Source organism: Anabrus simplex, chromosome 1, assembly GCF_040414725.1.
Source record: "Anabrus simplex isolate iqAnaSimp1 chromosome 1, ASM4041472v1, whole genome shotgun sequence".
NCBI classification, from domain to species: domain Eukaryota; kingdom Metazoa; phylum Arthropoda; class Insecta; order Orthoptera; family Tettigoniidae; genus Anabrus; species Anabrus simplex.
This window is the reverse complement of record NC_090265.1, coordinates 14,725,387-14,749,983: the sequence shown is the minus strand read 5'-3', so window position 1 is coordinate 14,749,983 and position 24,597 is coordinate 14,725,387. Positions and strand designations below refer to the sequence as shown.

The 24,597-nt window shown below is 48.6% G+C and overlaps 14 non-coding genes and 2 pseudogenes across 14 annotated transcripts; 9 read left to right on the top strand and 7 right to left on the bottom strand.

Annotated features, from left to right (window-relative positions):
• Positions 1 to 3,455: 3,455 nt before the first annotated feature.
• LOC136859174 (U2 spliceosomal RNA) lies at positions 3,456 to 3,632 on the top strand (annotated as a pseudogene).
• Positions 3,633 to 4,472: 840 nt separating this feature from the next.
• Positions 4,473 to 4,634, bottom strand: LOC136858949 (U1 spliceosomal RNA). The gene has a single exon (XR_010858716.1). It is a non-coding gene; the product is annotated as a U1 spliceosomal RNA (small nuclear RNA).
• Positions 4,635 to 5,225: 591 nt separating this feature from the next.
• On the top strand, positions 5,226 to 5,418 carry LOC136859178 (U2 spliceosomal RNA). Its single transcript, XR_011017695.1, has one exon. It is a non-coding gene; the product is annotated as a U2 spliceosomal RNA (small nuclear RNA).
• An 882-nt stretch (positions 5,419 to 6,300) lies between these two features.
• Positions 6,301 to 6,462, bottom strand: LOC136858977 (U1 spliceosomal RNA). The gene has a single exon (XR_010858741.1). It is a non-coding gene; the product is annotated as a U1 spliceosomal RNA (small nuclear RNA).
• Positions 6,463 to 7,053: 591 nt separating this feature from the next.
• Positions 7,054 to 7,221, top strand: LOC136859119 (U2 spliceosomal RNA; annotated as a pseudogene).
• A 5,962-nt stretch (positions 7,222 to 13,183) lies between these two features.
• On the top strand, positions 13,184 to 13,372 carry LOC137497164 (U2 spliceosomal RNA). Its single transcript, XR_011017704.1, has one exon. It is a non-coding gene; the product is annotated as a U2 spliceosomal RNA (small nuclear RNA).
• An 898-nt stretch (positions 13,373 to 14,270) lies between these two features.
• On the bottom strand, positions 14,271 to 14,432 carry LOC137497144 (U1 spliceosomal RNA). The gene has a single exon (XR_011017680.1). It is a non-coding gene; the product is annotated as a U1 spliceosomal RNA (small nuclear RNA).
• Positions 14,433 to 15,023: 591 nt separating this feature from the next.
• Positions 15,024 to 15,216, top strand: LOC137497158 (U2 spliceosomal RNA). Its single transcript, XR_011017694.1, has one exon. It is a non-coding gene; the product is annotated as a U2 spliceosomal RNA (small nuclear RNA).
• Positions 15,217 to 16,108: 892 nt separating this feature from the next.
• On the bottom strand, positions 16,109 to 16,270 carry LOC137497143 (U1 spliceosomal RNA). The gene has a single exon (XR_011017679.1). It is a non-coding gene; the product is annotated as a U1 spliceosomal RNA (small nuclear RNA).
• Positions 16,271 to 16,861: 591 nt separating this feature from the next.
• LOC137497157 (U2 spliceosomal RNA) lies at positions 16,862 to 17,054 on the top strand. Its single transcript, XR_011017693.1, has one exon. It is a non-coding gene; the product is annotated as a U2 spliceosomal RNA (small nuclear RNA).
• Positions 17,055 to 17,920: 866 nt separating this feature from the next.
• On the bottom strand, positions 17,921 to 18,082 carry LOC137497142 (U1 spliceosomal RNA). The gene has a single exon (XR_011017678.1). It is a non-coding gene; the product is annotated as a U1 spliceosomal RNA (small nuclear RNA).
• A 591-nt stretch (positions 18,083 to 18,673) lies between these two features.
• LOC137497156 (U2 spliceosomal RNA) lies at positions 18,674 to 18,866 on the top strand. Its single transcript, XR_011017692.1, has one exon. It is a non-coding gene; the product is annotated as a U2 spliceosomal RNA (small nuclear RNA).
• Positions 18,867 to 19,760: 894 nt separating this feature from the next.
• LOC137497141 (U1 spliceosomal RNA) lies at positions 19,761 to 19,922 on the bottom strand. Its single transcript, XR_011017677.1, has one exon. It is a non-coding gene; the product is annotated as a U1 spliceosomal RNA (small nuclear RNA).
• A 591-nt stretch (positions 19,923 to 20,513) lies between these two features.
• On the top strand, positions 20,514 to 20,706 carry LOC137497155 (U2 spliceosomal RNA). The gene has a single exon (XR_011017691.1). It is a non-coding gene; the product is annotated as a U2 spliceosomal RNA (small nuclear RNA).
• An 887-nt stretch (positions 20,707 to 21,593) lies between these two features.
• Positions 21,594 to 21,755, bottom strand: LOC137497140 (U1 spliceosomal RNA). Its single transcript, XR_011017676.1, has one exon. It is a non-coding gene; the product is annotated as a U1 spliceosomal RNA (small nuclear RNA).
• A 2,169-nt stretch (positions 21,756 to 23,924) lies between these two features.
• LOC137497154 (U2 spliceosomal RNA) lies at positions 23,925 to 24,117 on the top strand. The gene has a single exon (XR_011017690.1). It is a non-coding gene; the product is annotated as a U2 spliceosomal RNA (small nuclear RNA).
• Positions 24,118 to 24,597: the final 480 nt, after the last annotated feature.

Genomic DNA, 24,597 nt, shown 5'->3' with positions numbered 1-24,597 from the left:
AGCTAGAGTCGCACTTCGTGGGAGTTCACCGGGCCAGGGATGGCTGCAATGATGAGGCACCAGCGGCTGTACCAACTTTGCCAAAATTAGAAGACTCCATCACCATGGATGACATCACTCCGGAGGAAGTCATGTCGAAACTATCCAAGGCACCCAACACCGCACCTGGGCCAGATGCCATCACCTACTTGAACTGGCGCCAGATGGATAAGAATGGAGTCCTCCTAGCCGCTGTGTACAACATCTGCCTCAAACACTCGAAGGTCCCGTCGTCCTGGAAACAGAGCAAGACCGTCCTCATATTCAAGAAGGGGAACCAGGACGACCTGTCAAATTGGAGGCCTATAGCGTTGTCCAACACCATTGGCAAACTATATTGCGCCATCCTCGCTGTCAGGCTGGGGAGAATTGCGGCTGATAACAACATCATCTCCCCAGCCCAGAAGGGATTCATGCCGGTCGAGGGTTGCATGGAGCATAACTTCGTGTTGCAAGAGATCCTCGTGGATGCTCGACGTAACGGGAAGGAAGTCACAGTCGCCTGGCTGGACCTGGCCAACGCCTTCTCGTCAGTGCCTCACAACACCATCCTGAAGGCACTGAAGGATATCAACGTCGGCCCACATCTGCTGGATATTGTGAAAGACCTCTACACCGACAGCACCACGAGGATCAGAACCACTTCGGGGGAGACCGACCCCATACCGTTCAACGCCGGAGTCAGACAGGGGTGCCCACTGTCACCCATTCTTTTCAACATTGTGATGGAGTACCTCTTGCGTACAGCACCTTCCACCGAGGGATACACCATCAGGGGATATACTACCTCCATACTGGCCTTCGCCGATGACATCACTCTTGTGGCTAAGTCGGCGGAGAGCATGAACATCCTGCTAGACAGGGTTGGCACTACGGCGAGGTGGCTTGGCCTGCAGTTCAAGCCGCAGAAATGTGCGTCCCTCCACATCCGCAAGAAGAAGGCTGCCAACACCGAGTTCCTCATCAACGGGGGAGCCATGAGAGTCCTCCACGACGGCGACCCTTACCAACATCTTGGGGTACCCACCGGCCTGCATGTGGACCAGACGCCAAACGACACCATCCTGCGGCTTGAAAAGGAAGTGGACGCCATCCTGGAAAGCCTCTTGGCGCCGTGGCAAAAGCTCGACGCTCTGCGGACATTCATCCATCCGCAACTCGAGTTCACGCTGCGGACGTCAAGAGTGAAGAAAACTTTGTTCTTCGAACTCGACCGCAAGATCAGGAATGGGGCCAAAGCCACTTTGAATCTTCCCCAGCGTGCCAGCCCAGAGGTGGTATACCTCCCGACGTGCCAAGGAGGCGCAGGTCTTCCTCCGCTCGCGGACTTATCGGACTTGGCAGCTATTAATCACGTATTTAGACTGTTAAGTTCCGCTGATGTACGCATTGCCGAGCTTGCGCAAGAGGGCTTGAGACTGGCGGTAAAGAAGAGGATTGGAACAGATCCTACTCCGAGGGAGATGGCCACCTACCTCTCCGGGTCCATGGAGGAGCCATTCAACAGGGACTCTGGGGACGTAGGAACCCTGTGGTCATACGCCAGATCCGCCACTCGAAGACTCCAAGCACGCATCCCGGGACTCCAGTGGGGTTGGGCAGAAACCCTGAAGAGATGGGAGCTCCATCTTCCCCATCCGGATAAGAACGCCAGCGTCGCTGATCAAGAATCACGCCGTAAGATGTCTGCATTACTCCGTAGTTGTCTGACAGAGCACTACCGGGCGAAACTCTGCCGGAAACCCGACCAGGGCAAAATATGGCGAACCTCGTACCAGAACGTCGCATCTAACCATTTTCTTCAGGCTGGACGGTACACGAGGTTCGCCGATTGGAAATTCGTCCATCGTGCCCGGCTCGGTGTGCTCCCCCTTAACGGGTGCAGACGCTTCGACGACGGCAGAAACGATCGACGGTGCCGCAAGTGTGGAGATCCCAGTGAGACCACGGCACATGTAATCAACCACTGCCGCCCACACCTTGCGGCGATCCAGCGGAGGCATGACGCAATCTTGGAGAGGCTTGTGAAGGCTGTCCCAGGAAGGATGGGTGTGTGTAGGAAGAACCAGCAAGTTCCTCTCCAAGAACTGGTCGGATCAAGCCCAGGCGACATCCCCCAAGACATCGTCACGCTGAGGCCTGATCTAGTCGTCGTCGGTCACAATGACAGCAAGACCATCACAATCGTGGATGTGACCATACCATTTGAGGACGGGTATGAGTCCCTGCAGTCAGCTCGCAACCTCAAATTGATCAAGTACGAGCCAGTCGCTAAGATCTTACGAGATGCAGGCTACGCTGTTAAATTGGAAGCATTCGTGGTGGGCTCGCTCGGTACGTGGGATGGAGCAAACTCGAGAACCCTGCAGTACCTGGGTATCTCCAGGAGATACTCAAAGGTTATGGCCAACTTGTGTGTGTCCGACGCCATAAAATGGTCTAGAGACATCTACGTCGAGCACCTAACTGGGCATCGCCAATACACCTAAGGCGGCTGCAGTGCAATGCACCGAGTGTTAGTGACAGAGTGACCATGACTGGAGTGATAGTGAGTGTCAGTGATAGTGTGAAGCTCAATACCGTGTGCCTGTGTGAGCGCAAAGCGCAACTGTTGATTGTGTTGTATGCAGTGCACCCTATTTTTATTCAGTGTAGCTGTGTATTATTGTGATATTATAGGGGGTACATGCGGGTGAATGGACGTGTGAATGAGTGCGTAAGTGGGTGCTGAATCGGAGAATGAAAGTACACCACAAGAATTGGATTGTAATTGAGTGCATTTGAGTGATAGAATTAATCATCTAGTGTTAACCTATTATATATTATCGTGGTTTATACGGGTGAATGGGCTTATGACTGACGAGTGACGCCAAGGTCGCTGATCCGGAAATTAATACAGGCCAACAGCCTAGTGCGCTGGAAGTGTCCAACCAACCCTGTCTAGGTATCAGTGGGCGGGCCCTCCTCCTAACCTCCATCCTAATTAGGCCTTTAAGGGGATCACAGGGAAGCGGGAGGGAGAACGTTGGACCACTTCCAGACGCCTTCAACTCCCCACAGTCAGCTCACCTGACAGACAGTAGCGACTCTGGCTCCACTCCGAATGAATGTTAGCATGCGTACTGGTGAGTGAGAGTGTAAATGTGGTGAGCGCCTAGTTCGGGGTCTCCCCAGCTATCACTATTATCTGTGATATTACTATCTCGATATACGAACCACATGTATGTATATACTAGTTGCTATATTTACTTTATACAGATGCCAGCAAGAGACTATATATCAAAAGACAACTACTTGCAACGCCAGCCCTAATTTAGTAATTGTATATAGTAGGACTTATGTGTGAAATGCCAGCCAATTCTGATATTGTAATACTTTGTTATTGTAAATAACTACATATATTGTACACTATTGAAATATTCAATAAAGAAAAAATTAATCTGTTCTTATCAGCTTAATATCTGATACGTCGTGCATCGCACGACCAGAATATTAAACTTATTTTTGGAAATCGACGGAGTGCTAGGGGCTTGCTCCACCTCTGTCACGGGTTGGCCCGGCATTGCAGTACAGTCGGGATCGGCCCACCCTAAAAGAAAAAAACAAAAATAAGTTCAATATTCTGGTACTTGTTCATTTTATTACTTGTTTATTAAAATGTTGTATAATAATAATAATAATATTATGTATCGATGTAAGATATGTACTGTGGCCTATGTCTTTGTTTATTTCCTTGTATGTTTGTTGGTCTGACTTTTTTCTCACTACTGTAATGTTAAACACGTATTCTGTGTACCCTAATTATTATAATGTTATGTATGTATGTATGTATGTAATAATAAAATATGTATGTTTGTGGTTGTTTTTCATTGTCACCACTCCTGCCCTCAAGCTCTTGTGGGTAAGTCACCAAATAATAATAATAATAATAATAATAATAATAATAATAATAAGAAGAAGAAGCTCTTGTAATGGTCGCGGACATAGGTTCATACTTATTTATGCATGCATGTATGTATGTCTCTCCGTCTCTCTGTGTGAGTGAGTGAGTGAGTGAGTGAGTGAGTGAGAGAGAGAGAGAGAGAGAGAGAGAGAGAGAGAGAGACGTTTACCTTGCAGGGGAAGACAAAATAGTCAAAACACTCGTCCCTATCGGAATAGTCAGTAAAGTGGGAGGGAGGATGTATTTCTTTCTTTTTTTTTTTTTTTTTTTTTTTTAAGGGTAACCCCCGCTCTGCTACGTTATGAGAAAGGACCTTTCCGTAACTTAGCAACAGGAGTATACCCTCATGCACCGTACAGCTCAAGGACATTGTTCGGAAGTTTCAGCAAAACAAGGGAAAGTGTAAAAATCACAAGCTTTATTTCTCTTCACTAAACAATTACCAAAACGAACCCCTTTGTCACAAATTTTTGTTTCTTTACTAAAAAGTCCGGGACAGCGCGAACGCAGTCCCGACTACCAAAAATTACGCGCCCGAGATACCCACATTTGGGGTATTCGCAGGGGTCAACCCAAGCGAAGTGCAATGCAAGGGCCTCACCCTGGGGGAACCGCCTTGTTGATCACGGTAACCCCTACGCCAGGTAAGTATGACGAGCCCCGCTTATACGACTTGCCAAACCAATAAGGGGCCGCATATCGACAGGGGGAGCCTACAGCCTCTCCTCTATGCCCCATTTTACCAACGGTCAAAAGCGGCGACTTCCCTCGGACGAACACCACTACCCTGCACTTTCGGATCAAACTACTCGCAGCCCTCTCCATCTCGACACTCGGTTCACTGCTACCCCTGAGTATGGCGTCAAATGGGCCTAGGCAACGGACCACGCCGTCCGCACCTCTGCTTCCTCAAACCGCCAACAGAGCGCGCGTGTGTCACAAACAGTCAAATGGGACAGGCTCCTTTCTTCTTCTCCTCAGCAGATGGCTCCTCACGCAACTCTCGGACGCCATTCTACCCTTACCTGTACTACTACTCCGCACTATGCGATGCCGTGTGACCTTGGGACTATTGCTCAACTACCACCCCTAGCGCCTCCACAAGCCCAAGACGAAACAAAGAGTACTACAAGTTTCCCGCCAATTTCTACTTTCGCAACGTCCTTCCGGGGTATGATGGCGTGTGTACCTCGCCTAGGCACCCCTTTGGACTACTATCAAACGCTTTTTGCGTCGCGACGCTATCGCTTCTCGGCCTCTTGGCTAAGATCAAAGTGTAGTATCTGTTCTTATCAGCTTAATATCTGATACGTCGTGCATCGCACGACCAGAATATTAAACTTATTTTTGGAAATCGACGGAGTGCTAGGGGCTTGCTCCACCTCTGTCACGGGTTGGCCCGGCATTGCAGTACAGTCGGGATCGGCCCACCCTAAAAGAAAAAAACAAAAATAAGTTCAATATTCTGGTACTTGTTCATTTTATTACTTGTTTATTAAAATGTTGTATAATAATAATAATAATATTATGTATCGATGTAAGATATGTACTGTGGCCTATGTCTTTGTTTATTTCCTTGTATGTTTGTTGGTCTGACTTTTTTCTCACTACTGTAATGTTAAACACGTATTCTGTGTACCCTAATTATTATAATGTTATGTATGTATGTATGTATGTAATAATAAAATATGTATGTTTGTGGTTGTTTTTCATTGTCACCACTCCTGCCCTCAAGCTCTTGTGGGTAAGTCACCAAATAATAATAATAATAATAATAATAATAATAATAATAATAATAAGAAGAAGAAGAAGCTCTTGTAATGGTCGCGGACATAGGTTCATACTTATTTATGCATGCATGTATGTATGTCTCTCCGTCTCTCTGTGTGAGTGAGTGAGTGAGTGAGTGAGTGAGTGAGAGAGAGAGAGAGAGAGAGAGAGAGAGAGAGAGAGAGAGAGAGAGAGAGAGAGAGAGAGAGAGAGAGAGAGACGTTTACCTTGCAGGGGAAGACAAAATAGTCAAAACACTCGTCCCTATCGGAATAGTCAGTAAAGTGGGAGGGAGGATGTATTTCTTTCTTTTTTTTTTTTTTTTTTTTTTTTAAGGGTAACCCCCGCTCTGCTACGTTATGAGAAAGGACCTTTCCGTAACTTAGCAACAGGAGTATACCCTCATGCACCGTACAGCTCAAGGACATTGTTCGGAAGTTTCAGCAAAACAAGGGAAAGTGTAAAAATCACAAGCTTTATTTCTCTTCACTAAACAATTACCAAAACGAACCCCTTTGTCACAAATTTTTGTTTCTTTACTAAAAAGTCCGGGACAGCGCGAACGCAGTCCCGACTACCAAAAATTACGCGCCCGAGATACCCACATTTGGGGTATTCGCAGGGGTCAACCCAAGCGAAGTGCAATGCAAGGGCCTCACCCTGGGGGAACCGCCTTGTTGATCACGGTAACCCCTACGCCAGGTAAGTATGACGAGCCCCGCTTATACGACTTGCCAAACCAATAAGGGGCCGCATATCGACAGGGGGAGCCTACAGCCTCTCCTCTATGCCCCATTTTACCAACGGTCAAAAGCGGCGACTTCCCTCGGACGAACACCACTACCCTGCACTTTCGGATCAAACTACTCGCAGCCCTCTCCATCTCGACACTCGGTTCACTGCTACCCCTGAGTATGGCGTCAAATGGGCCTAGGCAACGGACCACGCCGTCCGCACCTCTGCTTCCTCAAACCGCCAACAGAGCGCGCGTGTGTCACAAACAGTCAAATGGGACAGGCTCCTTTCTTCTTCTCCTCAGCAGATGGCTCCTCACGCAACTCTCGGACGCCATTCTACCCTTACCTGTACTACTACTCCGCACTATGCGATGCCGTGTGACCTTGGGACTATTGCTCAACTACCACCCCTAGCGCCTCCACAAGCCCAAGACGAAACAAAGAGTACTACAAGTTTCCCGCCAATTTCTACTTTCGCAACGTCCTTCCGGGGTATGATGGCGTGTGTACCTCGCCTAGGCACCCCTTTGGACTACTATCAAACGCTTTTTGCGTCGCGACGCTATCGCTTCTCGGCCTCTTGGCTAAGATCAAAGTGTAGTATCTGTTCTTATCAGCTTAATTTTTGCCTGGCAAATTAGTATAATCCAGGCTCTTGCCTTGTGCGCATTAATAAGCTGGCAAGTTCAGCGCTCACTAGATCGCTAAGTGCTGTGAATGCGATCAGCGTGCGGCTACCTACCGCTGGGAGCGTGCCAATGATCTGGCCACTGCGGGACTAAAGACGTTTAGTCCCGCGCTTATCACGGTCCAGTGAGGCGGCCAAAGCTCCCAGCGGCGCAGGGTTTCACCCTAGGCGGCCCACGCGGTAGCTTAGTGGAGTGTGAGTGTGAGTGTGCGTGAGTGCGGGAGTGGGTGTGGGAGTGACAGGGGGAGTGAGTGGGAGTGTGAGTGCGGGTCCTACTCGGCCCGGGTGGTCCAGTGGTGTGCCGGCCCGGGTGGTTTAGGGGTCCGAGTGTGAGAGAGTTATTGAGTGATTGAGTGGAGGTGGGAGCGAGAGTAGAAGGGTAGAGTGAGTCTGGGAGTGTAGAGAGAGGCTTCTAAGCGGCCCGGGTAGCTGAGTGGTTCGCCGGCCTGGGTAGTTTAGTAGTCTAAGGGTGCCTGAGTGCGAGAGTACGTGTGTGAGAGGGAGTGTTGGAGCGTGATAGAGAGTGAATCTGAGATTGTATGGAGGCCTAGGCGGCCCACGTAGCTTAGGGGTACTAGTGATTTAGCCGTGTAGACTGGTGGGTGAGAGTGAGTGTGTGTGAGACCCAGTATAGGTGCGAGAGTGATTGAGGAGAACGAATCTGAGACTGCGTGAGGCGGCCTGTGTGGTTTAGTGGCGTGAGTGTGGGTGTGTTAGCGTGATCGTGTGAATTGCTCGAGTTAGTGAGACAGTGTGAGAGTGTGCTGGACGAGCGTTGCGCAAGCTCGATTGACCATCTTGTGTGAGTTACGGCTGCGTAGCCTGGTGGTTGGAGTGTGTGAGAGACTGCGAGATTTGTGGACAGTGTGTATCGTTGAGTGAACGGCTTCAGTATGAGTTCTGGTTCCGACTTGGGTGAGTGTTCGGATACGACCGGTGCGGGGGCGTCCCCCAGCCTGCGCGGCAGGCCTAGTCACCTGGACCCTACCTCGACACCTCCCCCAGGCCTGAATGCCGATGCTGCTGTCTTTTTGCCAGTTTCAGGTGGGGAACAGCGCGTCGGTACCCGGCTCTACGTCCTGCTGCCGTACACCACGGCGAAGTGGCCTTGCCCCAACTGCACTGCACCGCAGAAAGACTTCAAGCGGTATGAAGACCTTGTGAAGCACGTGAGGAGGTTCCACGTGGAGCAGGGAGGCGCACTGGACGTAGTATTTGAATGCTGTGGCCTGCAGTTCCACACATCCAGGAACAGATATGCGAAAAAACTGGCCAATAAACACTGGGGAGACAAACATCTTGGAGAGCCACTTAACTCTGAAGCCCCAGCGAGGTGCCGCCTCACTACCTACGGCAGCACCGACGAACAGCACGATACGCCTGGTACCCCTCCCCGGAGAGCTATCCCTTCGTCGCCCACAGACTTCCCTCTGTCCATGAATCCTCCCTCGCTGGTCCCGCCCGCCGTTTCACCGCCACCCCCAGGCCAAACTCCAATGGAAGTAGGACAGGAACTCTCCCCTGAGCTCCGAGCTACCGAACCACGGACTGGCGCCACAGCAACGACGAGCGCCTCCCTGAAGCGTGCCCGAGGCGCGAAGAAACCGGCCAAGGACGGAAGGCGTACTACCACCAGACAGCCGGCCACCAACTCCAGACTACAGGGCTCAGGACGCGACAGAAGACATGGGGGGGAGGAAAGCACAGACCAACTGACGAAAGTGGATGATCACCTTGATTACCAACCACCCATCCACGAACCATCAGGAATGCCTGGCACCCCTCCTAGCGGTCGATCCTTCAACACCCGCTCTGCTTCCCTTGAGCCCCGAGATCCTGCCCTGATAGTCCCTACCAGCCTCTCACCCCAACCCCTGGGCAAGAACAACGTGACAGCTGCGAAGGACCCCACCACCCCCCCAGCAACACCGGCAGCCGAACCTGCGGAGGAGCCCACTGCTCTAGAACGCCATGAGGACTCAGACGCAGCACCAACTGCCCCTACGCTGGACGAGACGCAGCTCCTCGTTGAACACCACCTCTCCGAAGCCGACATGGCAAGCGCTACGAGCAACGCTTCACCTAGCGAGCCCCACCATCCCACGACAACGAGCTACGCAGGAACTACACCTATGACGACGACGATGATAACGACGACGACGACGGGGGCGCCCCAGACCCCTGAAAATCCTGGCGACCTCCAAGGAGAGAACAACGACCCCCTGGACACTACCACCCAAGAGGATGACGCCGACTCTAGAACTGACACCCACCAACCCAGCCAGTTCCAAGCAGAATGGATCGCGAAATTCAAGAATATCACCGAGTGGGAGGTCTTTGAGCGTACATGTGAGGAACTAACTCAAGCCGTTCGCAGCGAGAGAGACAAACGCAACGATGCTGCGAACGCGCGGAAGAGTGTCGAGGACACCCACCAACAGGCTCGAGACCCTTCATTCCACCGACGGCGACGCCAGGGCGAGCACCAATTCGACGCCAAGGAGGCCGCCAGGATACAAAAACTCTACCGCGTGGACCGAAGAAAGGCCATGAGGCAGATACTCCAGCAGGAATCCCCCTACTGTGCAGCCTCGAAGGAAGAGCTAGAACGGCACTTCGAGGGAGTTCACCGGACGAGGGATGGCTGCACCATCGACCCGACCCCAGCTGCGATCCCGAGGCTCCCGAGAATTGAGGACTCCGTCGACTCCATCGACGACATTACGCCTGATGAAGTTGCTGCGAGGCTCAGCAAGGCACCGAACACCGCGCCGGGACCTGACTCCCTAACCTACAGCCATTGGAAGCAGGTCGACAAAAACGGAGTCCTCCTCGCCTCAGTCTTCAACCTGTGCTTGAGATTTTCTCGGGTGCCTTCAACGTGGAAGGAGAGTCGGACTGTACTGATATTCAAGAAGGGAAACCAGTCCGACCTCTCCAACTGGAGACCGATCGCACTGTCCAACTGCATCGGGAAGATATACTGCGCCATTCTGGCATCCAGACTGGGGAAACTCGCCGCGGGGAATAACATCATCTCCCCGCAACAAAAGGGATTCATGCCGACGGAGGGCTGCCTCGAGCATAACTTCGTGCTCCAGGAGATCTTAGTGGACGCCAGGCGGAACGGGAAAGAAGTTGTAATAGCCTGGCTAGACTTGGCCAACGCCTTCGGGTCTGTACCCCACTCCACCATCTTGAGGGCTCTGCAGGACATCGGAGTTGGTCCCCACTTCATAGACATCGTGAGGGACTTATACACCAACAGTACCACTAAGATCAGGTCCACGACGGGAGAGACAAAACCCATCCCATTCGACGCCGGAGTTCGTCAAGGATGCCCGCTCTCGCCCATCCTATTCAATCTAGTGATGGAATACCTCTTGCGCGCCGCGACATCTACCTGCGACACCGATGGATACAGCATCAGAGGCCAGACAGTATCCGTCCTGGCATTCGCTGATGACATCACCCTCGTGGCGAAGTCAGAGGCAGGAATGAACGCCTTGCTTGAGAAGATGGGCAGCACGGCAAACTGGCTCGGCTTGCAGTTTAAACCGCAGAAATGTGCATCGTTGCACCTCAGACGGAAGACTACTCTGAACACTGAGTATTGTATCACCGGGGGAGCAATGAAGATTCTTCGCGAGGGAGAACATTACCAACATCTTGGAGTCCCCACCGGTTTCAGAGTAGACCAGACTCCCAACGATGCCATTGAGCGTGTTGAGCAGGAGGTCGACGCCATCTTCAACAGTCTCCTGGCTCCATGGCAAAAGCTTGACGCTGTGAGGACGTTCTCTGTCCCGCAGCTAGAGTTCACGCTACGGACCTCCAGGGTCAAGAAGACTGCATTCAAGAGATTGGACGCCAAGATCAAGTCCGGTGCCAAAGCTGCCCTAAACCTCCCGCAACGCGCGAGTGCAGAAGTAGTCTACCTACCGATGCGCCAGGGTGGCGCAGGCCTTCCACCGCTGGCTGATGTCTCAGATCTGGCAGCCATCAACCATGGGTTTAGGCTGCTAACATCGCCTGACGCCAGCATAGCCTCACTCGCACAAGAGGGCCTCAGAGCCGCCGTCAAGAAGAGGATCCTTAGGGACCCGACTCCGAGGGACATGGCTACGTACCTCTCCGGGTCCATGGAGGAACCTTTCAACAGGGACTCGGGAGATGTGGGAACGCTATGGTCCTACGTGAGGTCTGCGACACGGCGGCTACAAGCGAGAGTACCCGGCATCAAATGGGGATGGGCAGAAACACTACGACGGTGGGAGCTCCACCTTCCCCACCCTGAGAAGGACAACAGCATTGCCGACCAAGGTTCGCGTCGTGACATGGCGGGGCTGCTCCGGAACTGCTTGACGGAGCACTACAGGCACAGGCTGACCAGCAAGCCTGACCAAGGCAAAATATACCAAGCGTCCTCCCGGAATGTACCATCTAATCACTTTCTGCAGACCGGGAGGTACACAAGGTTCGCCGACTGGCGTTTTATACATCGAGCCCGCCTTGGGGTGCTTCCCCTCAACGGTTGCCGGAGATTCCAACGTGGGAATAACGACCGTCGATGCCGTAAATGTGGCAACCCAGAAGAAACGACGGCACACGTATTGAACCACTGCCGCCCACACTACGTCACCATCCAGAGGCGGCACGACGCAATCTTGAACCGGCTCACCAATGCTGTACCGAAGAAGTCTGGGGCGCCAAGAAAAAACCAGCGCATACCCTTCGACCATCTTGTGGGAACCACTGCGTCGCAAGCCATCAGCGATGAGATCAAATCGCTGCGACCAGATCTCGTCGTTATCAATGAAGCCAAGAAGACGGTGGCAATCGTCGATGTAACCATCCCGTTCGACGATGGCCTCCACTCACTACAGAAGGCTCGCGAACTCAAGATCACCAAATACGAGCCTTCTGCCAATATTTTGAGGAACGCCGGCTACACCGTCCTTCTTGATGCCTTCGTGGTGGGCTCGCTGGGAACATGGGACGGCGCTAATGCTCGAACAACGCACGGACTCGGCATCGCCAAGAGCTATGCCAAAGTGATGGCAAACCTCTGCGTCTCGGACACGATTCGGTGGTCCAGGGACCTCTACGTGGAACACGTGACGGGACACCGCCAATACACCTAGGCGGCAGCGGTGTAGTGCAGTGACAGTATTAGTGTTGTTGCGTGTGCTAGTGATGTGCCGTGTGATTGTGTTTCTGGGACGTAAATGAAGAGCGCCAATGCGCAACTGTATGCCAGTGCTAGTGATTATGTTTGTGATACGCTCCTATATATTTATTAATTGTAGGTCCTATTGTTGTATGTATTATAGGGAGTGCGTCTAGAGTGGATGTGGTACGAATGAATGGGGGCAACATATGTGACTGAGTGGATGAATGGAGTATGGGTACTTGATGTATGGATGTACGCCCCGAGCGAATTGAGATGAATGGACCAGTATAAATGCAAGCCAGTCTATCGCATAATGTAAATAGACTAGAGCTTAGCATCATGTATATATTTACTATTTTATTGTGGATTGTGAGTGTACTTGGAGGAGAGAATGGAAGGTGGCTGCAGTGTCGTGAACTCAACTGTCAGGTTAACAAGGCTTAAGCCTAATGCACTGTATGGGTCCAACTAATGTATATGGTAAATAGGAAATTGTGGGCGGGTCCTCCTCCTATCCCCCTTCCCAACTAGGCCTGTAAGGGGTCACGGGGTGAATGGGTGGGAGAACGTTGGACCCCATACAGATGCCTCTGGATATCTCTTACGACCTCGCCACGACACTGCACTGCCAGGAGTGAATGGCTGCACGAATGCGGATGGACAAATGTGTGGCGTGCCTAGTTCCATTAGTAATCCTCAATGTATATATATTTTTTACTACTTTGAATGTGCACCAGAACATACCAGCCGCACGGACATTAACAAGAAAAATTACTCTGTAAATACCAGCAAGTTTTTGTCACTATATTGGTCTAATCGTTTGACATGTATATATTTCTTTTAATTATTTGAATAAAAAACATTTTTATCTGTTCTTATCAGCTTAATATCTGATACGTCGTGCATCGCACGACCAGAATATTAAACTTATTTTTGGAAATCGACGGAGTGCTAGGGGCTTGCTCCACCTCTGTCACGGGTTGGCCCGGCATTGCAGTACAGTCGGGATCGGCCCACCCTAAAAGAAAAAAACAAAAATAAGTTCAATATTCTGGTACTTGTTCATTTTATTACTTGTTTATTAAAATGTTGTATAATAATAATAATAATATTATGTATCGATGTAAGATATGTACTGTGGCCTATGTCTTTGTTTATTTCCTTGTATGTTTGTTGGTCTGACTTTTTTCTCACTACTGTAATGTTAAACACGTATTCTGTGTACCCTAATTATTATAATGTTATGTATGTATGTATGTATGTAATAATAAAATATGTATGTTTGTGGTTGTTTTTCATTGTCACCACTCCTGCCCTCAAGCTCTTGTGGGTAAGTCACCAAATAATAATAATAATAATAATAATAATAATAATAATAATAATAATAATAATAAGAAGAAGAAGCTCTTGTAATGGTCGCGGACATAGGTTCATACTTATTTATGCATGCATGTATGTATGTCTCTCCGTCTCTCTGTGTGAGTGAGTGAGTGAGTGAGTGAGTGAGTGAGAGAGAGAGAGAGAGAGAGAGAGAGAGAGAGAGAGAGAGAGAGAGAGAGAGAGAGAGAGAGAGAGAGAGAGAGAGAGAGAGACGTTTACCTTGCAGGGGAAGACAAAATAGTCAAAACACTCGTCCCTATCGGAATAGTCAGTAAAGTGGGAGGGAGGATGTATTTCTTTCTTTTTTTTTTTTTTTTTTTTTTTTAAGGGTAACCCCCGCTCTGCTACGTTATGAGAAAGGACCTTTCCGTAACTTAGCAACAGGAGTATACCCTCATGCACCGTACAGCTCAAGGACATTGTTCGGAAGTTTCAGCAAAACAAGGGAAAGTGTAAAAATCACAAGCTTTATTTCTCTTCACTAAACAATTACCAAAACGAACCCCTTTGTCACAAATTTTTGTTTCTTTACTAAAAAGTCCGGGACAGCGCGAACGCAGTCCCGACTACCAAAAATTACGCGCCCGAGATACCCACATTTGGGGTATTCGCAGGGGTCAACCCAAGCGAAGTGCAATGCAAGGGCCTCACCCTGGGGGAACCGCCTTGTTGATCACGGTAACCCCTACGCCAGGTAAGTATGACGAGCCCCGCTTATACGACTTGCCAAACCAATAAGGGGCCGCATATCGACAGGGGGAGCCTACAGCCTCTCCTCTATGCCCCATTTTACCAACGGTCAAAAGCGGCGACTTCCCTCGGACGAACACCACTACCCTGCACTTTCGGATCAAACTACTCGCAGCCCTCTCCATCTCGACACTCGGTTCACTGCTACCCCTGAGTATGGCGTCAAATGGGCCTAGGCAACGGACCACGCCGTCCGCACCTCTGCTTCCTCAAACCGCCAACAGAGCGCGCGTGTGTCACAAACAGTCAAATGGGACAGGCTCCTTTCTTCTTCTCCTCAGCAGATGGCTCCTCACGCAACTCTCGGACGCCATTCTACCCTTACCTGTACTACTACTCCGCACTATGCGATGCCGTGTGACCTTGGGACTATTGCTCAACTACCACCCCTAGCGCCTCCACAAGCCCAAGACGAAACAAAGAGTACTACAAGTTTCCCGCCAATTTCTACTTTCGCAACGTCCTTCCGGGGTATGATGGCGTGTGTACCTCGCCTAGGCACCCCTTTGGACTACTATCAAACGCTTTTTGCGTCGCGACGCTATCGCTTCTCGGCCTCTTGGCTAAGATCAAAGTGTAGTATCTGTTCTTATCAGCTTAATATCTGATACGTCGTGCATCGCACGACCAGAATATTAAACTTATTTTTGGAAATCGACGGAGTGCTAGGGGCTTGCTCCACCTCTGTCACGGGTTGGCCCGGCATTGCAGTACAGTCGGGATCGGCCCACCCTAAAAGAAAAAAACAAAAATAAGTTCAATATTCTGGTACTTGTTCATTTTATTACTTGTTTATTAAAATGTTGTATAATAATAATAATAATATTATGTATCGATGTAAGATATGTACTGTGGCCTATGTCTTTGTTTATTTCCTTGTATGTTTGTTGGTCTGACTTTTTTCTCACTACTGTAATGTTAAACACGTATTCTGTGTACCCTAATTATTATAATGTTATGTATGTATGTATGTATGTAATAATAAAATATGTATGTTTGTGGTTGTTTTTCATTGTCACCACTCCTGCCCTCAAGCTCTTGTGGGTAAGTCACCAAATAATAATAATAATAATAATAATAATAATAATAATAATAATAATAATAATAATAAGAAGAAGCTCTTGTAATGGTCGCGGACATAGGTTCATACTTATTTATGCATGCATGTATGTATGTCTCTCCGTCTCTCTGTGTGAGTGAGTGAGTGAGTGAGTGAGTGAGTGAGAGAGAGAGAGAGAGAGAGAGAGAGAGAGAGAGAGAGAGAGAGAGAGAGAGAGAGAGAGAGAGAGAGAGAGAGAGACGTTTACCTTGCAGGGGAAGACAAAATAGTCAAAACACTCGTCCCTATCGGAATAGTCAGTAAAGTGGGAGGGAGGATGTATTTCTTTCTTTTTTTTTTTTTTTTTTTTTTTTAAGGGTAACCCCCGCTCTGCTACGTTATGAGAAAGGACCTTTCCGTAACTTAGCAACAGGAGTATACCCTCATGCACCGTACAGCTCAAGGACATTGTTCGGAAGTTTCAGCAAAACAAGGGAAAGTGTAAAAATCACAAGCTTTATTTCTCTTCACTAAACAATTACCAAAACGAACCCCTTTGTCACAAATTTTTGTTTCTTTACTAAAAAGTCCGGGACAGCGCGAACGCAGTCCCGACTACCAAAAATTACGCGCCCGAGATACCCACATTTGGGGTATTCGCAGGGGTCAACCCAAGCGAAGTGCAATGCAAGGGCCTCACCCTGGGGGAACCGCCTTGTTGATCACGGTAACCCCTACGCCAGGTAAGTATGACGAGCCCCGCTTATACGACTTGCCAAACCAATAAGGGGCCGCATATCGACAGGGGGAGCCTACAGCCTCTCCTCTATGCCCCATTTTACCAACGGTCAAAAGCGGCGACTTCCCTCGGACGAACACCACTACCCTGCACTTTCGGATCAAACTACTCGCAGCCCTCTCCATCTCGACACTCGGTTCACTGCTACCCCTGAGTATGGCGTCAAATGGGCCTAGGCAACGGACCACGCCGTCCGCACCTCTGCTTCCTCAAACCGCCAACAGAGCGCGCGTGTGTCACAAACAGTCAAATGGGACAGGCTCCTTTCTTCTTCTCCTCAGCAGATGGCTCCTCACGCAACTCTCGGACGCCATTCTACCCTTACCTGTACTACTACTCCGCACTATGCGATGCCGTGTGACCTTGGGACTATTGCTCAACTACCACCCCTAGCGCCTCCACAAGCCCAAGACGAAACAAAGAGTACTACAAGTTTCCCGCCAATTTCTACTTTCGCAACGTCCTTCCGGGGTATGATGGCGTGTGTACCTCGCCTAGGCACCCCTTTGGACTACTATCAAACGCTTTTTGCGTCGCGACGCTATCGCTTCTCGGCCTCTTGGCTAAGATCAAAGTGTAGTATCTGTTCTTATCAGCTTAATATCTGATACGTCGTGCATCGCACGACCAGAATATTAAACTTATTTTTGGAAATCGACGGAGTGCTAGGGGCTTGCTCCACCTCTGTCACGGGTTGGCCCGGCATTGCAGTACAGTCGGGATCGGCCCACCCTAAAAGAAAAAAACAAAAATAAGTTCAATATTCTGGTACTTGTTCATTTTATTACTTGTTTATTAAAATGTTGTATAATAATAATAATAATATTATGTATCGATGTAAGATATGTACTGTGGCCTATGTCTTTGTTTATTTCCTTGTATGTTTGTTGGTCTGACTTTTTTCTCACTACTGTAATGTTAAACACGTATTCTGTGTACCCTAATTATTATAATGTTATGTATGTATGTATGTATGTAATAATAAAATATGTATGTTTGTGGTTGTTTTTCATTGTCACCACTCCTGCCCTCAAGCTCTTGTGGGTAAGTCACCAAATAATAATAATAATAATAATAATAATAATAATAATAATAATAATAATAATAAGAAGAAGAAGCTCTTGTAATGGTCGCGGACATAGGTTCATACTTATTTATGCATGCATGTATGTATGTCTCTCCGTCTCTCTGTGTGAGTGAGTGAGTGAGAGAGAGAGAGAGAGAGAGAGAGAGAGAGAGAGAGAGAGAGAGAGAGAGAGAGAGAGAGAGAGAGACGTTTACCTTGCAGGGGAAGACAAAATAGTCAAAACACTCGTCCCTATCGGAATAGTCAGTAAAGTGGGAGGGAGGATGTATTTCTTTCTTTTTTTTTTTTTTTTTTTTTTTTAAGGGTAACCCCCGCTCTGCTACGTTATGAGAAAGGACCTTTCCGTAACTTAGCAACAGGAGTATACCCTCATGCACCGTACAGCTCAAGGACATTGTTCGGAAGTTTCAGCAAAACAAGGGAAAGTGTAAAAATCACAAGCTTTATTTCTCTTCACTAAACAATTACCAAAACGAACCCCTTTGTCACAAATTTTTGTTTCTTTACTAAAAAGTCCGGGACAGCGCGAACGCAGTCCCGACTACCAAAAATTACGCGCCCGAGATACCCACATTTGGGGTATTCGCAGGGGTCAACCCAAGCGAAGTGCAATGCAAGGGCCTCACCCTGGGGGAACCGCCTTGTTGATCACGGTAACCCCTACGCCAGGTAAGTATGACGAGCCCCGCTTATACGACTTGCCAAACCAATAAGGGGCCGCATATCGACAGGGGGAGCCTACAGCCTCTCCTCTATGCCCCATTTTACCAACGGTCAAAAGCGGCGACTTCCCTCGGACGAACACCACTACCCTGCACTTTCGGATCAAACTACTCGCAGCCCTCTCCATCTCGACACTCGGTTCACTGCTACCCCTGAGTATGGCGTCAAATGGGCCTAGGCAACGGACCACGCCGTCCGCACCTCTGCTTCCTCAAACCGCCAACAGAGCGCGCGTGTGTCACAAACAGTCAAATGGGACAGGCTCCTTTCTTCTTCTCCTCAGCAGATGGCTCCTCACGCAACTCTCGGACGCCATTCTACCCTTACCTGTACTACTACTCCGCACTATGCGATGCCGTGTGACCTTGGGACTATTGCTCAACTACCACCCCTAGCGCCTCCACAAGCCCAAGACGAAACAAAGAGTACTACAAGTTTCCCGCCAATTTCTACTTTCGCAACGTCCTTCCGGGGTATGATGGCGTGTGTACCTCGCCTAGGCACCCCTTTGGACTACTATCAAACGCTTTTTGCGTCGCGACGCTATCGCTTCTCGGCCTCTTGGCTAAGATCAAAGTGTAGTATCTGTTCTTATCAGCTTAATATCTGATACGTCGTGCATCGCACGACCAGAATATTAAACTTATTTTTGGAAATCGACGGAGTGCTAGGGGCTTGCTCCACCTCTGTCACGGGTTGGCCCGGCATTGCAGTACAGTCGGGATCGGCCCACCCTAAAAGAAAAAAACAAAAATAAGTTCAATATTCTGGTACTTGTTCATTTTATTACTTGTTTATTAAAATGTTGTATAATAATAATAATAATATTATGTATCGATGTAAGATATGTACTGTGGCCTATGTCTTTGTTTATTTCCTTGTATGTTTGTTGGTCTGACTTTTTTCTCACTACTGTAATGTTAAACACGTATTCTGTGTACCCTAATTATTATAATGTTATGTATGTATGTATGTATGTAATAATAAAATATGTATGTTTGTGGTTGTTTTTCATTGTCACCACTCCTGCCCTCAAGCTCTTGTGGGTAAGTCACCAAATAATAATAATAATAATAATAATAATAATAATAATAATAATAATAATAAGAAGAAGAAGAAGCTCTTGTAATGGTCGCGGACATAGGTTCATACTTATTTATGCATGCATGTATGTATGTCTCTCCGTCTCTCTGTGTGAGTGAGTGAGTGAGTGAGTGAGTGAGTGAGAGAGAGAGAGAGAGAGAGAGAGAGAGAGAGAGAGAGAGAGAGAGAGAGAGAGAGAGAGAGAGAGAGAGAGAGAGAGACGTTTACCTTGCAGGGGAAGACAAAATAGTCAAAACACTCGTCCCTATCGGAATAGTCAGTAAAGTGGGAGGGAGGATGTATTTCTTTCTTTTTTTTTTTTTTTTTTTTTTTTAAGGGTAACCCCCGCTCTGCTACGTTATGAGAAAGGACCTTTCCGTAACTTAGCAACAGGAGTATACCCTCATGCACCGTACAGCTCAAGGACATTGTTCGGAAGTTTCAGCAAAACAAGGGAAAGTGTAAAAATCACAAGCTTTATTTCTCTTCACTAAACAATTACCAAAACGAACCCCTTTGTCACAAATTTTTGTTTCTTTACTAAAAAGTCCGGGACAGCGCGAACGCAGTCCCGACTACCAAAAATTACGCGCCCGAGATACCCACATTTGGGGTATTCGCAGGGGTCAACCCAAGCGAAGTGCAATGCAAGGGCCTCACCCTGGGGGAACCGCCTTGTTGATCACGGTAACCCCTACGCCAGGTAAGTATGACGAGCCCCGCTTATACGACTTGCCAAACCAATAAGGGGCCGCATATCGACAGGGGGAGCCTACAGCCTCTCCTCTATGCCCCATTTTACCAACGGTCAAAAGCGGCGACTTCCCTCGGACGAACACCACTACCCTGCACTTTCGGATCAAACTACTCGCAGCCCTCTCCATCTCGACACTCGGTTCACTGCTACCCCTGAGTATGGCGTCAAATGGGCCTAGGCAACGGACCACGCCGTCCGCACCTCTGCTTCCTCAAACCGCCAACAGAGCGCGCGTGTGTCACAAACAGTCAAATGGGACAGGCTCCTTTCTTCTTCTCCTCAGCAGATGGCTCCTCACGCAACTCTCGGACGCCATTCTACCCTTACCTGTACTACTACTCCGCACTATGCGATGCCGTGTGACCTTGGGACTATTGCTCAACTACCACCCCTAGCGCCTCCACAAGCCCAAGACGAAACAAAGAGTACTACAAGTTTCCCGCCAATTTCTACTTTCGCAACGTCCTTCCGGGGTATGATGGCGTGTGTACCTCGCCTAGGCACCCCTTTGGACTACTATCAAACGCTTTTTGCGTCGCGACGCTATCGCTTCTCGGCCTCTTGGCTAAGATCAAAGTGTAGTATCTGTTCTTATCAGCTTAATATCTGATACGTCGTGCATCGCACGACCAGAATATTAAACTTATTTTTGGAAATCGACGGAGTGCTAGGGGCTTGCTCCACCTCTGTCACGGGTTGGCCCGGCATTGCAGTACAGTCGGGATCGGCCCACCCTAAAAGAAAAAAACAAAAATAAGTTCAATATTCTGGTACTTGTTCATTTTATTACTTGTTTATTAAAATGTTGTATAATAATAATAATAATATTATGTATCGATGTAAGATATGTACTGTGGCCTATGTCTTTGTTTATTTCCTTGTATGTTTGTTGGTCTGACTTTTTTCTCACTACTGTAATGTTAAACACGTATTCTGTGTACCCTAATTATTATAATGTTATGTATGTATGTATGTATGTAATAATAAAATATGTATGTTTGTGGTTGTTTTTCATTGTCACCACTCCTGCCCTCAAGCTCTTGTGGGTAAGTCACCAAATAATAATAATAATAATAATAATAATAATAATAATAATAATAATAATAAGAAGAAGAAGAAGCTCTTGTAATGGTCGCGGACATAGGTTCATACTTATTTATGCATGCATGTATGTATGTCTCTCCGTCTCTCTGTGTGAGTGAGTGAGTGAGTGAGTGAGTGAGTGAGAGAGAGAGAGAGAGAGAGAGAGAGAGAGAGAGAGAGAGAGAGAGAGAGAGAGAGAGAGAGAGAGAGAGAGACGTTTACCTTGCAGGGGAAGACAAAATAGTCAAAACACTCGTCCCTATCGGAATAGTCAGTAAAGTGGGAGGGAGGATGTATTTCTTTCTTTTTTTTTTTTTTTTTTTTTTTAAGGGTAACCCCCGCTCTGCTACGTTATGAGAAAGGACCTTTCCGTAACTTAGCAACAGGAGTATACCCTCATGCACCGTACAGCTCAAGGACATTGTTCGGAAGTTTCAGCAAAACAAGGGAAAGTGTAAAAATCACAAGCTTTATTTCTCTTCACTAAACAATTACCAAAACGAACCCCTTTGTCACAAATTTTTGTTTCTTTACTAAAAAGTCCGGGACAGCGCGAACGCAGTCCCGACTACCAAAAATTACGCGCCCGAGATACCCACATTTGGGGTATTCGCAGGGGTCAACCCAAGCGAAGTGCAATGCAAGGGCCTCACCCTGGGGGAACCGCCTTGTTGATCACGGTAACCCCTACGCCAGGTAAGTATGACGAGCCCCGTATCATCATCATCATTAAGTTATTTCATTCCCACCCTCATGGGGTGGGCGGGCCATCAGCTCAACGAGGAGCTCTTCGGCCTTCGGTAGGGAAAAAGTGTGAGAAAACTGTCCGCAGGGTGGTATGTATCGTACATACCTGACAAAGAATTGAATTATGGAAGAGGCGTGGGGGCACCATGACCAACAAGACGGAACCCAGGGAGGACCCGCACGGCCCCCGCCCAGGCAGACCCCAGAAACACCAGAGACGAGAAACAGTACGGAGGGAGCTCGGGCGCGCAGTACAAAGCAGAAAATATTACAGAGAAAACACAAAAATATTCACAAATGTTGTGGAGGAATAGTAAGGGGGTTCGAAAAGTATGCATAAGTAGAAGGGCTGGGGTAATATTGTAGAAGGAGGTAGTAGAGATTGGTGGTGAGATTGGTAACGGAAGTGGCCAAGAGACGAAGGATTTCGAGGATTGAAAGTGGCGGAAGGGTAAATGGCGTCAGGGGAACTGGGGGAGGGATGGATGGCGGCGGTGGGGTGGGTGGCGACGGGGGCGAGGGAGAAGGAGGAGGCGTGAAGCGATTAGATCCTGTAAGCCTTGGGGGGGAGCGAGAGCGCTCCACCCGATGAAGACGTCCTCGGAAGCGGATGCCGGTGGTGATAAGACGGTCCACTTCAGCAGGGGAGGCGAGGCGAAGGCGCACCATAAAGGTCGGACCATCATCGTGGAAAATTCGAAAGACCCGGCGGACAGGAATGCCTTCCTGTTGTAGTTCAGAAAGGATATCCTGTTCCAAAACGTCGGGGGCAATCCCACGGACGACACAGCTCGGTGGTACAGTCGGCGGAGGAGTTGATGCAGAACGGTCGGCAGGGCCTTGAGAGGCAGGCTGAGCTGCGAGAGTGTCATCCAAGTGAGTTGCAGGTGACGACCGGATGGTAGGAGTGGTTGTAGTGCAGGAGATCGGGGCGGTGGACATAATAGGGGAAGGGTGACTGTACGTAACAGTAGAGAGAGAGGTAGACGGAAGACAGGAAGGGACAGAAGAAGGAGAAACGGAGGGTGGGATGGTAGTGGCGATAGTGGTGACAGGAGGAGTGGTGGACACGAGAGAACAAACAGAGGTTGTGGAAGGCGGCGCTAGGCAGGGGAACTTAAGGAAGAAATCAGGATCAGAGGTGAGTTGCTCAAGAATGTGGGCCGGAGTAGGAACAACTTTATGGTGAGAATAAAGGACATATAAGTTGCGGGATTGGATGCAATTCTTCGCAAAGGCGTGGGAACTGAAGAACACCACAATGTCCGGGGACGGTTGTCCCGAGGAGGCATCTTGAAGGCGCAGGACCACAGCAACAGGAGTATCGTTATCGCACAGCCAACGGCGAATTTGATCCGGAGTATAAGTAGTGTCCACATTCTTGACTAAACAGGAGTTGGAGAACATGTGGAGGGAAGGCGACAACCAACGAGGCGTCTGCCCAGTTCTTGTTCCTTGGGCCGGTTGAGCGAGCGAAAGAGATGTTGAGAAGAGCACCACCCAACCGAAAAAATATGTGGACAGTGGATGACGACGACGAGCCCCGCTTATACGACTTGCCAAACCAATAAGGGGCCGCATATCGACAGGGGGAGCCTACAGCCTCTCCTCTATGCCCCATTTTACCAACGGTCAAAAGCGGCGACTTCCCTCGGACGAACACCACTACCCTGCACTTTCGGATCAAACTACTCGCAGCCCTCTCCATCTCGACACTCGGTTCACTGCTACCCCTGAGTATGGCGTCAAATGGGCCTAGGCAACGGACCACGCCGTCCGCACCTCTGCTTCCTCAAACCGCCAACAGAGCGCGCGTGTGTCACAAACAGTCAAATGGGACAGGCTCCTTTCTTCTTCTCCTCAGCAGATGGCTCCTCACGCAACTCTCGGACGCCATTCTACCCTTACCTGTACTACTACTCCGCACTATGCGATGCCGTGTGACCTTGGGACTATTGCTCAACTACCACCCCTAGCGCCTCCACAAGCCCAAGACGAAACAAAGAGTACTACAAGTTTCCCGCCAATTTCTACTTTCGCAACGTCCTTCCGGGGTATGATGGCGTGTGTACCTCGCCTAGGCACCCCTTTGGACTACTATCAAACGCTTTTTGCGTCGCGACGCTATCGCTTCTCGGCCTCTTGGCTAAGATCAAAGTGTAGTATCTGTTCTTATCAGCTTAATATCTGATACGTCGTGCATCGCACGACCAGAATATTAAACTTATTTTTGGAAATCGACGGAGTGCTAGGGGCTTGCTCCACCTCTGTCACGGGTTGGCCCGGCATTGCAGTACAGTCGGGATCGGCCCACCCTAAAAGAAAAAAACAAAAATAAGTTCAATATTCTGGTACTTGTTCATTTTATTACTTGTTTATTAAAATGTTGTATAATAATAATAATAATATTATGTATCGATGTAAGATATGTACTGTGGCCTATGTCTTTGTTTATTTCCTTGTATGTTTGTTGGTCTGACTTTTTTCTCACTACTGTAATGTTAAACACGTATTCTGTGTACCCTAATTATTATAATGTTATGTATGTATGTATGTATGTAATAATAAAATATGTATGTTTGTGGTTGTTTTTCATTGTCACCACTCCTGCCCTCAAGCTCTTGTGGGTAAGTCACCAAATAATAATAATAATAATAATAATAATAATAATAATAATAATAATAATAAGAAGAAGAAGAAGCTCTTGTAATGGTCGCGGACATAGGTTCATACTTATTTATGCATGCATGTATGTATGTCTCTCCGTCTCTCTGTGTGAGTGAGTGAGTGAGTGAGTGA